Below are 12,403 nucleotides of genomic sequence, written 5' to 3'. Positions count from 1 at the left end.
CAAAAATTCAGTGGTTTAGTGCTCACCCAACGCTTTCTGTCGCTCCTCTGCCCAAACTAAAACAGTCATTGAATGATGGCAGGAGACAGACATGTACAGGCAGAAACACCCACACCATCAAATATGAGAAAGTGGTTCTCCAGTTTCATAACCATGACACTTAATAATGTCACAGAAAAAAGAGGTTTAAAGTACTCCTGAAATTAGCATTTATTTCTTCAAAATTTAGCAATTCCAGTCTGAGTGGTTGGGAAATAAATCTCCCAGACTGCCCACTTTACCTGCCATTTCTTAAGGCGTGACAGAAATAACTTCAAGCCCTTACTCTAAATCAAACAGAAGGTGATTGAAATGACATCACTTTCATTCTAGTAAATATCTCCACTGCTGAACTTCTGTGAAAAAAAATCTGTTCACTTAAGTGTATAGCTCCAAAGCACTGTAATAGATTCACATTTCCTTCAAAGTCAACAGCTACATGCCAAGCAACCAGGGCACAGAAATCTCATCTTACTTCCAGTTTAGCTACTAGACTACCTCCATCCAGCTTACTGGTTGCAAAAAATGTAATTCAGAGGCACTTGATTTTACTTAATCCAGGATGTTAGTTTCTATGAGAATAACAAAAACATAATCAAATGAATATTTTTATAAAAAATCTTGTACCCTAACAGAAATGCTACACAGGCAAGATCCAGGCAAGGCTCTTAGGGAGATGATGCTGCTCCATTCTGAAGTATTCTGCTTCGTCCCTTGAACAATGATACACTCACTTTGTATCTCTGACATCCTGGACAGGGAATCTTTAGCTAAACATGGATGTGCATGCATGCCCTGATAATCAACAGAGCTCTAACTGCTCTAGAATGCTGTAGCATGGCACATGTTCTGCAATTTGGAGCATGGTACCTCTCCTAAAACGTGGGCTTATGCCCATCTGGTTAAACATTAACTCACTGATGTTTAACTTTCTGCTGAGCAGATACATTTTGAAAACTGAGTTATTTATAAACATTGTAAACATATAATAAGATTGTACCATATGTAGCTTTTATTTGCTTTCTGTTCATCCTGTAAACATAGAACATGTAGATTTCCCTTAGTGAGCCTAATGTGAGTTCTTTGGTCACCCTATGGATATCTCATATTCTATGACAGTTACAGTGACAAAGTATGACTGGATTTGCATATTATTTGAACAAAACTCTTTGATTTCAAAGCTAAAAAAATACACAATATTAGCAACTTAAGGAAAAAAACTATTCACCATAATACACAAACCAGTATACCAATCCTATTTCTGAGATTTATTGGAGAAACTGTCAGGGAAGTGAGTACCAGGCAGGTGGATCATTTGACTGGGATTAAAAGTAAGATAGCAAATTCACAACTAAGTAAATCATCCCAGTAGCTGCCGAACATCCTGGCACTAGAGATAGAAATTTCTAAGTAAATCTAAAAAAGACATTCCATTAAAAAGCAAAAAGAAATCAGGAAAGGGATATCCTAACACAGCAAGTTTAGACTGTCTGGCATCACAGGTTCAAATGCTCTCACTGACTCAGCCACTCCAAGTACTCATCAGCAGAATATATTAAATGATGTGAATGCAATTATGACTAAATCTTGCAGAATGACAGTATCATTAAAAAAATAACAAAGAAAATATTTTGTAAATTTTTGCTTGAATATTAACAGCATAGTTATGCCTTTTTTAACAATAATGGTTTATTCTTTGCTACTGTCTGGCATTTTTATCATTATACTGCCACCTGTTCTCATTCCCAGAAAGGTCTGCTTTTGAAAAGTGTCTTATTTCTATGAAGTGAAGTATTCTGGCTGAAACTGCAATTGAGAGTAAAATATTGTCATTGTTACAAAACTTACCGGTCTGAACAAGATTTTCATACGAAATTTTTATAGGGAAGATTGCAAAAGTGAGAAAGTAAGAAATAACTGAAAATGGAAAGAGCAAGAAAGAAGCCCTATGTACGTAGGAAAGAAGAACAAGAGAAATTTGCAAGTAATACCAGGCATGGAAGTAAATAGGTTAGATTTTTGTTACAGGATGTTCTTGTTATCCCAGATCTAGTTACAGTTATAGTTCACAACATTCAGTTTATTCCCTTTTATCACAGCATTAATTGTATGGCCATAGTAAATCAATAAGATAATACAATAAATTTAACTTTTATTTTCCATTCAGTCTCAAACAAGTTGCAGGTCTAACCCTTTCAGTCTTTCTTTTACATATTAGCAGCTATACTGTTTGGGACAAAACTGTGGAAGACTCTAAACTGATGACTCAAAATAGGACACCAAAGTGTACCAGGAAATGTAAGCTGGTAATAGAGGGACTCACTAAGGAAAGAAGACAAATATACTGAAAATACTATTCCAATACCTGTTTTTGAGAGCAGCGTGTCACATTCGGGGTGTTAGCAGAAGAGCTGCATACAGAATTTAGGATGACAGCACAAGGCAAAAGGTTTGTTGAAGCAGTCTTCCCCTCCATAACTGTATAGGGATATAAATTTAACCATTTGTTCTTTTGAATATAAAGCCAGCCATATTGCAAGAGACATAATTTCACATATTAGATATGTCAACTATATCCTGGAAAATGCCACAGTCTAGAATTAACTGTTTTATTTAAATTGTTGTTCTATGAGTTGTGTCTTTATTGAAGCTTTTGACTGATACATAAGCACACAATTAGGGTACAAAAAAGTGTATGTTGTTTTTATTTTTCCCATGCTCACAAGTCTGTTAAACTGGACTGTCCTAGGTTTGCTGATTAGACTCAAATAACTGCAAATCAAATCTTCATCTTCACATCATAGAAACAAAAGCAAGTGTCATTCTTTTCTGTGGTATGCCATAGTGAGCCAGAGTTACTTTCCAGAGGTGAATAACTCTTGTCAACTACTTAATAAGTGCTTCACCAATGACTCAGTGGCCTTCCTGGTGCAGACTTTCTTGGTGTGCATTTAGGATGACCATGTGTTGTAGTTTAACCCATGTGACTCACTTGTGGTTTTGCCAATTGTGAGCAATGTAAAGTCATCCTAAATGAGTGCTAATAGAACTGAATTCTTTACACAGCGCACAACATACTGGAGAATTAATTTCTCAATGTTTAGTTTTTGGAAGAAATTATGCAGCTCTCTGTGTCAGCTGAGATCTATTTTATGGAAGACAGGACTAGGAGAGGTGGTAAAATGGTTGTGTTTTACATGTTTGCGTCTCTCTAGTCTTGGGACTAGTGGGTTTAACTATGGCTTGTGCCAGCTGCTAATGTTTGTGCCAAACAAGATCTGCTTTTATGCCAGTGGACGGGAAATTGCTGTCAAAGGAACTTTTATAGTATTCCGTTTGCATAATGGAATCTCATAAACATCAAGGAATACCTTGGAGCTATAATAAACATGGTGAAATCTTGTCTCCATTGGGATTTTTGCCACAGATATCAGAGGAGGCAGGATTTGAAATTGCTGTGTTTAAGACTGCTTTGCTTCAGGGGCTGTAATGCCTGTCCAGAGATTGTGAAGGTATAGCAGGAATGCCAAGTGGAAAAACCACACTCCTTTTAGTGTCATGAGGGATGGTTTTGATTCAAAGAGGTATGTCATTCTGGGAGCTTTTATTCACTGTCTGCAGCTAACACTGCTTAGGTAAATGGCAGCCAACCTCCGCAGCACTCTGGAATGCATCTCACTGGATCCCGTAGACTCATGTACATTCAGGTTTCTCAGGTGGTCATGAAAATGCTCTTTTCTTACAGTGGGATGGACTTTTCTCCCCCATCCTGCCATCTATCCACTCAAGAGGTGTGGGAAGAGAAGCTGCCATTGAAAACTCAGTCAAAGAAGTTGTTGAGCACATCAGCCTTCTCCATTTTTACCAGTTTGTCAGTTCATTTATCAGGATGGCACAGCTTCTTTGACCTTCTTCTGGTTTAGATACCTGTAGAAGCCCTTCCTGCTATTCTTTGCCAAGTACACAACCATACGTCAGCTCTGTGCCCTTCCCAGGTCACCTGTCCTTGTGTCCAGTGCCTGTGCATTTGCTTCTTTCCCTTTAGTTTGACCAGCAGTTCCCTCATTCCCTGAGTTCCATTCAGCCATTCTAGTCTCTTGCTTTCCTTGCCCATTTTCTTGGTCCTGGGAATTGTGAGTTCTTGCACTCTATGGAAGACTTCCTTAAATATCTGCCAGCTCCATTTCACTCCCTTATCCCTGAAGGCAGTCTCCCAGGGGATCCTATTGACTATTTCCTTAAAGAGACAGAAGTTTTCTTTCCTAAAGTTCAGGCACCAAATCTTTAATCCTTATCTGACTCATATCCTTTAGGACTGTAAACTCCACAAACTCCATCAGGCTGCCTCCAATCTTGATGGCCCTGATTCGCTCCCTTACGTTGGTGACCACCAGATCCAGCACTGCATCCCTTCTGGTAGAAGTCTCTTGGATTGCATGGAATTATTTTTCAATAACATTTCTTCTGCCTCAGAGAACTGTAAAAGATTAAATAAATCTGAGAATTCAAGAAAGAACATTTAAAAGCCCAGATACAAGGTCTGAAACTTTGGGAAATATAATTTGTTCTGCAGCATGAGTATTGCTCTAAGATAATATAAAAATACGTGCCAAATTTTGCTTTAATTCAATTCAATATAAACCAGGAATAGTTAAAAGTATTGATACACTTCTTAATTTATATGCATTCAGCCATAATATAAAAACAGCCCACATATTTAACATATGTTTTCATATCATTATGGAAGAAATATTTAAATGCCTCTTTGCCAGATAAGCACTTTAATAGGAATATACTCTACAATTAGACATAGGCATTGTATTTTAAGTCTCAAGAAGAAACTACGCTCATCAGTTATCATAGATATATAGAATATTACTGGCAGCAGTGGCATGTCCTAAGAGTCCTTGCTAAAGAATTAAATTTACAAACTCTGATGGGCCACACTTGACGACACATCACTTAACTGTTATAAACAGTCAGCAAGACATAACTGAAAACAATTATTTCACTTAATTAGCGAGCCTGGTGAGAGAAACCTTACATCTATTTCCTTTTGCAGGATTACTTTTAAAAGGTGAACATGGGTTGGCAAAGAGTTATGGTAGTAAAACAATGGAGTATATTCTAGAAGAACAGTCAAGATGAACAAGAGAAATGGCAATTCATTTCTATTCTGAGAGACATTAGGGTCACGCACGCACGCTTCCATTGATCCTTAAAACAACTCATCTAATCCCATGTCAGCAATATTGAATCATTCAAATAATGTACTGATCTATCAGAAGTTTCCGTGGACCGTGCCATCTGAAACCTTCATTTCGTTGATGAAATTACCAATGGGGAAAGAGGAGATGCACATATCAGTGGCATGTAACAGCCTAGGGAAAGAACAGCTTTTCTGAGTCACAGCAAATGTCCATCTAGTCCTGTATCTTCAACCACTAGCTAAGGAATAAGGGAGGTGTGAGTATGTAGAAACACTTCATTGGCACATCCATCCAGTTTCTCAGGAATTTCCCTAAGCCAGAAGACTACTTCATTACAAAATAATCTTACAGAAATATTTTTAGACTTCAGTCTAAATTGCCAAACGTGTTGCTGACACACGTATTTTGCTTTGCTTTCAGTTAACTTTGCAATATTTATTTTGAAATTATTTACACAGCTATAAAAACCACCACATTAACTGGAGAGCTGACTAAGCAGAGGATACCAGCATGTCATGATCTGGGATTACTAAAATAACAGCATTAAAACATGAATACAGGTGTTGGTATTATGGATGCATTCATAGTGAAGGCCAAATGTCCTAGCTTATTTCAGGTTCAGTAAACTTGAAAAAGATCACATAATTACCTGAACATTGATTTAGTGTTTCAGTTTACTCTTTAATTCCATTCTCATCACTTCCATGAAAGTTCATTTTTATTTCCTTAAATTGATTACTAAATTCCCTACAGTTTTACTTTAGAAGCAGAAAATAATGTAGTATATGGTATTAGTCATGTTATTTTTCTTTTTCCAGGGCAGCAGTAAGAGGTGGCAGAGTTCAATGCCCCTTTATGCTGGGCAGAGTGAAAAAACATGCACACTCCCTGAGCTTACAGGCTTCACTATTGTAATGGAATACAGTTCAAGTGACAGAAAAAAGGCAGAGAGCACTTACAAGAACATGAGTCACACCAAAGGTCTGCCTAGTTCATATTTTGCTCCTGACAGTGATCCAAAGTGGAGGTCCAGGGAGAGCAGAAGAGTAGAGCAAGTACATACAATGCTTCCCCTGAGTTTTCTTCCACCCCTAAGTCATGGATGTCACAGTTCCTGTGTTTCTAAATACTCTGATTACTGTACAGAGAACAAAGATAAATTCAAAATCCCAATGTTTTCAAATTACCAAGCTAAAATTTAGTCTTAAGAACATTTATATTGATTCTTAAAAGCATTTCCACATACTTCATCAAAGCCTTTGGAAAACACTGATTGAAAGTACCAACTCAGTTTTTTTCCAAACAGAAATACATTGCAGTCATTGGTGATATAGGAATGTAATATTACATGTTATTCAGACTAAATTTCAGGTGTTGATTCATGAAATTATTCATAGAGTCATAGAATGTTAGTCATAGAATGTTGTCATAGACCTTGTAAAGCTCATCTAGTTCAACCCCCCTGCAGTGAGCAGGCACATCATCAACTAGATCAGAGCCAAGAGCTATGGACAACCCGACTTTGAATGTTTCCAGGCACCCTCTTTCATTTCGGCACAAGGTCATTCCCCCTTGTCCTCTCACTACATGCCCTTGTAAAAAGTCAGTCTCCAGCTCTTTTGTAGGGGAGCCCTTTAGGTACTGGAAGGTGCTCTAAGGTCCCCCTGGAGCCTTGTCTTCCCCAGGCTGAACACCCCCAACTCTCTCAGCCTGTCTCCATAGGAGAGGTGTTCCAGCCCTCTGATCATCTTTTTTTTGTTTTGTTTCTACGGGTCTTTCTTGTATACACCCTTAGGAAATTGAATTTATTTAGATAACTTTTTAAAAACCATTTGAAGGGTTTTACGATCTAAGTAATTGAGATAATTTTGAAAATCTTATTATTCAAAAGAGACAATAACATATAAATTGAGAGAGTTTTTAGGTAGGAGTAGCAGGACCTCGAGGTAGCACAGAAAATGTGTTATATTTTTGACAGCTCTAAAGGAAATCAGAAGAATTCATCACTACACAACTTCAGTGTTCAGACATGTTTTATAGGTTTTCAGCTGGACATGCTTAAAGAACTTCAAAGGGTTCTTTTGTACCTTGATGTAGACTAACAAAGCACCTTATCTGTCATTATCAGTCTAGTATCATTTGTTTCAGATATTCCAGTAAAGACTGAAAATTGCAAGGGAAAAAAAAAGTTACTAACACAGTTTGTGGATGCATCTGAGACCGCACAGGTTTGTGCAGCTTTCCAGAAGTACCCTATAGCATAGCAAATTGATTTCCACATGTTCCTCAGTATTCTCTGCTGTTCATCAAGGCCTCAAGATAATATGGTCCATAGCTGGAAGTTAGAACAGATGTAGCTTACTAATCTGGAAATCACTAGTTTCTGATTATGAGTTTTAACATGTCTCTTTTACACTTCTGAATTTTAATAGTTATTAGAGTGTAAGCCTTGGAATATAGCTCAGTTGAACATTGAGATCAAATCAAAAGAGCAAGGATATCAGAAATTAAAACAGATACAATATGTGCTGCCAAAGAAAAAAAACCCCAGACATAAATAACACTTCCTTCTTCTCAAAAATATCATTTTGTTTCTATTGGTGCTGGCAACCAGAGTACATATTCCCTTGCTCCCTTCAGAAACTCATACTTTTCTCTTCTATACCTCAGGATTATGGTGAATGGGTTGCAAATATCTCAGTATTAAGTTCAGCTATAAAAACAGCCATTTAATTCACAAATGCAGAGGCTATTCAGTTTAAAATATGATCTTTTTGCTTCTAGGATGCAGTTTCAAAGCTACTGTTCCTCTGTGTATGTGCATGTGTAAGTCAGTACACGTGTAAGTGCCTGTTCGCTGTCCAGTGAACAAACTTGCATTGAACTGGCAAATGCAAAGAGGGTTCCTAACGAGGTAACTCCCCTGAGAAATAAATATATTGCCTCATAACTCAGCTCTCTCTTGGTAGATTTCTCCATAAATCTGCAGAAATCAGAGGAGCAGTGTCACGAGACAACATCAGGAGGGAGAAGGGGCTATTGTGTGGTCACATTCTAAAGCAGAGGAAAAGTGAGAAGTGAGCTGTGTGAGACATCAGCATCTGTGAGCAGGCAGTTAGATGCAGGTAGTCAGTGCCACTTCTGTGTGCTCATTCTCCAGACCTCTCCATACTTTGCACAGGTCATTGCTGGTCTGACTTTTTCAGCCTTACACAGATGAACGCATGAATTTCTTATGAGAACTTTGTATAAACTGTGGTTCAAATTTCATTGAAACTGATGTCTGCCAAGAATTATATTTTACTGGTGCTAAAGCCTCTGATAACTTGTATTTTACAAATCGTAATTTATATGCATCACAGGAGTATATTATATCAGAGAAAAACTAGGTTTTCTGTTTTAATCAGTACTAAATCAATGTTATAAACACAATCAGAAATATTTATTACTTTTCACTAAAAATTTTCTTCTTTGATCTTTAAAAGTTAGACAAGGTATCTGTATTTGCTTTGTAAGGTTTAAAAGTCACAAAAATTATAAAATATTAAGAACTGACTTCCAACTTATTGTTTAAAAGAAGAGACAAGGTTACTGTAAAAGAAATTTCTTAATGAACTTCAGGCAATTGGGTTTTAAGTTAGTGCCAAATTGAAGCTTCAAAACCAATCTAAATTTCACAAGTCTATAGTCTTGTAATCTCCTGCTTTATTGTCCATCATCTTATTTCTGTGTCTTGAAACTTCCAAGACAGCTAGTTCATTTGGCATTATTTCCTAAGGCACAAATCAAGATTTAGTCCAAACTTGTCAAAGCAGAAATTTTTAAGACAACAATTTTCCCCTGCAGACATCCAGAATTATGAAAAATGTACTCTAACTTTTCACTAATGACAGTTAAGAAAAATACAGTGCTGTTTCTGCCACAGTTTGCTCTGCTGTCAAACATTGTCTCAGTACACTTCTTATGTATCTGTGTGTGCTTCCTAAATAGCTTTGGAACTCACAGTCTGATTTCAGTGGAAATGAAACAAAAGGACATTGATCTCAAAGATTATTGTGTTTCCATGCATTTTGCATAAATATAAAACTGAGGAGTGAGATCAGATTCTGTAAGTTTGTGGCTGAAGGAAAGACTGTAAAAGGAGTGCAAAATTTTTATGATACCTGACAATCTGCATGCCAGCACTTATAAATATTCAGTATTAAGAAAAGCCACAGCATTTTTGTACCTTAACCATCAAGGCCAAACAACTGCAAGGCACCAGTCCATAGGAAATGGGGCTTCATTCATGCTGCAGCTCTACGTGCCACTTGTAAGTTCTATTACTTTTTCATTAGTCAAACATGGATTTATAGCCAGAGGGGACTGCAGCCAGTGTGTAAGAAATCTTAGCCTCCATTATTAACACAACAAAGTTCTGTGCATTTGTCCTAAATTTCTGATATCTGAGCTCCAGCCAAAGTGCCATGATGAATGGACAGTGCAGCCAGAATCTGCACAATTCAGTCTCAGAATCCCTCATGCTTTGGGTTTACTAGAAGTGTTGTGTAATCACCCTCTACAGGAGCATACCTCTCCTTATATACCAGCTAAGATCAGTGGCGATGGAATTAGTTTAAGCAAATTCAAGTAATGAAAACAATCACTCATTTCCAGTGTTCCATGTACAGATTCAGCAGATAAAAGAGAATATCATTCTCCACCAGTTTGGTGACTACTTGGAATGGACGGGAAAAAGGGCCATTTTGAAGGTATGTTCACTGGGAGGAGCAGACCTCATAAACAGAGGATGCTGAAGACCACATGTAAAATTACCACGTTCTGCATGCTGCTGTGAGCACAATGAGCTAACAGTGAGTTCTCAGCTGGTCATATTAGGCTGTGTGAAGGTGCTGCACTAAGGTAGCTGGAATTTAATTGAACCTGTATGGGTGTCTCTGCCCAGTATTTCCCAGGTTTTTGCAGGCTAACACAACCAAAGGGAGCTCAGACCTGCCTCTATTTGCCAGTGCAGGCATGTCCTCCTTCACATATTTTTAGTGTGATTTTAGGCAAGTTATAATCAGTAAAAAATGGGTGGGTCTGGAAAATGGTTAGAACTTGTCTGGAATTTTTGGTGAAACATCAAGAAATTCTAATTCTTCAAAACACAGGCTTTTTGTGGAACTGTACTGATTTTGAAAGGGAAATCACAGGAGGATAATTCAGATTGAGAGGCACGTGTATGGCCAAAGGTGGACCTAAAAACCTAGATGGTCATGAAGCCAATCAACAGCAGTTTTCATCTAGGGCTTAGGCAGCCAGGTTCAGAAATCTTTGGGTTGCAATCAGATATAGCAGAGATATAAGATCCAAATGACAGTCTGATCTCCATCTGAGATTAGGAAAGCAGTAAATGAAATTATGGACTTTTGCAACACTCTAGTAGAACATCAAAATATTGTGTGTAATAGCCCTGCTTAGGCTAGGTAGGGTTTGGAAAGTTATTTTGCAACTATCTGAACTCACACATCAACTTTGCTACAAAGATATATAAGGCTTTAGCAGTTTTTAAAGTTACTGCAGCTCTGACCTCTACTGCAAGAAGCTGCTCAAGAACAGAGCCCTTCTCTCAGATGACACATTCAAATACCTTTGACTTGGCATGAGACGTTGGGCAATTTTTGGACAGTAAGATTTTTTTCTATGGGCATGCTCATGCAAAATATATGTGTATCCTATTATCATCAGAATTTTATTCTTCACAATTATTCTATAAAAATGATTAAAACCCCCCAACCAAAGCAAACAACAACAACAAAAATTAAAGGAGTTATGTGTGAAGTGTAAGGAAAAAATGGTTCTAAATTTATGAATGGCTCTAAATTTATTTGTATCTCCTAACTCCCAAGTACATCTTCTAGCAGTAGCTTCCTATCTAATTTACAACATTCTCCTGTTAACTAAGCCACTGATATTTCAGTAAGGCTATCAATATATAACTTGTACCAATGAACAGATTGATTGAAAACAGATGTCATAGCTATAGCCCTAAATAATTCACAGAATATTTTTCTCTAGGCCAGCTTTGTACAACTCTAGATAATGTCCAGCATTCTAGTGTGAGCTGTTTAATTCCTCTGTTGCTAAAGCACTGTGGTATTCCTAGGAACCCATGCACAGACAACTGTGCAATACACAAACAGATGAGAACCAGGATTAAAATGAAACATTACAAACAGGATTTTTAAACTTACTCAATGAAATCAATAAGAAAGGAGCTCACTGCATCCTTTGTTACCTTATCAATCCTGATGTTTTTGTTAATATGCCTTTTCATTTAATATTTTCATTCTGAATTATTTTTAGATTGTCATATTTCTAGCTCTTGATTTCATTACTTCTTTAAATTAACCTACAATAGCTAATTTCATATTAACAAATAGGGTAGAGATAAAAGGTAAGGTCTAACAGGCTAAAAAGTACATACACATTCATTAGCAACCTTCACATTTCTGAGCCCTACTTTTTGTACAATGTCATATAATTTTAAAGAAATTTAGGAAGGGAAATCATGTAGATTAAAATTCAGGATACAAATATGAAGCACAAAAAGTCTAGGGATGGCCTGAACAATGTCAACAAGTATTAGCTTTTAATCAGAAAAAAAGCCCCAAACATTTTGCATAGAGTTAAGTACAAGCTTAAAGACTTTACTGTAAAAACTGAATACAGTATAGGACTTTTTCAGATATTTGTCAAAGAAGAGAAAGCTACTGCAGAAAGTTTCTGTCCAGAATTATATTGGAAGGCTATGCATACTGGCAAGATTTACCACTCTTAATGCAAAGGTAGAAAACCAGTGTTCTATAGATCTAGTCTAGCCTAAATGCTTTTGCTGAATTGAGTTCTTAGGAGGAAAAAAACAAACTTTGGTGCCTATTTTCAAATTTCTGCCCAAATGACCTAGAACTATACCCTAGAGTCTATTTGGTGAAAAAGGGACACATCAGAGCATAAACTTACCTCTGTGTGTGTACTGAAGTCTGGGTTCTTCCTCCATTTTAAAACTGATCCTACTTATGAAGAACATTTAAATAGTCTCGTTGAATTTCTAAGAATAATTATTTTCTTAAAATATAAGTCCACTCTTCAATAATTCCTCGATTTGGAAA

At 37.0% G+C, this 12,403-nt stretch overlaps 1 long non-coding RNA gene across 1 annotated transcript; it reads right to left on the bottom strand.

Annotated features, from left to right (window-relative positions):
- Positions 1–1,028: 1,028 nt before the first annotated feature.
- LOC121675008 lies at positions 1,029–6,402 on the bottom strand. The gene is made up of 3 exons (XR_006019919.1): positions 6,209–6,402; positions 3,411–4,516; positions 1,029–2,517 (listed from the first exon to the last, which is right to left on the bottom strand). It is a non-coding gene; the product is annotated as an uncharacterized LOC121675008 (long non-coding RNA).
- Between the last annotated feature and the right edge of the window lie 6,001 nt (positions 6,403–12,403).

This window comes from Corvus kubaryi, unplaced genomic scaffold, assembly GCF_017639235.1.
Source record: "Corvus kubaryi isolate FWS band 111438036 unplaced genomic scaffold, C.kubaryi_AGA036_p1.0 71, whole genome shotgun sequence".
Classification (NCBI taxonomy): domain Eukaryota; kingdom Metazoa; phylum Chordata; class Aves; order Passeriformes; family Corvidae; genus Corvus; species Corvus kubaryi.
Note: the sequence above shows the minus strand (reverse complement) of the source record. Positions and strands in the feature narration are given on the sequence as shown.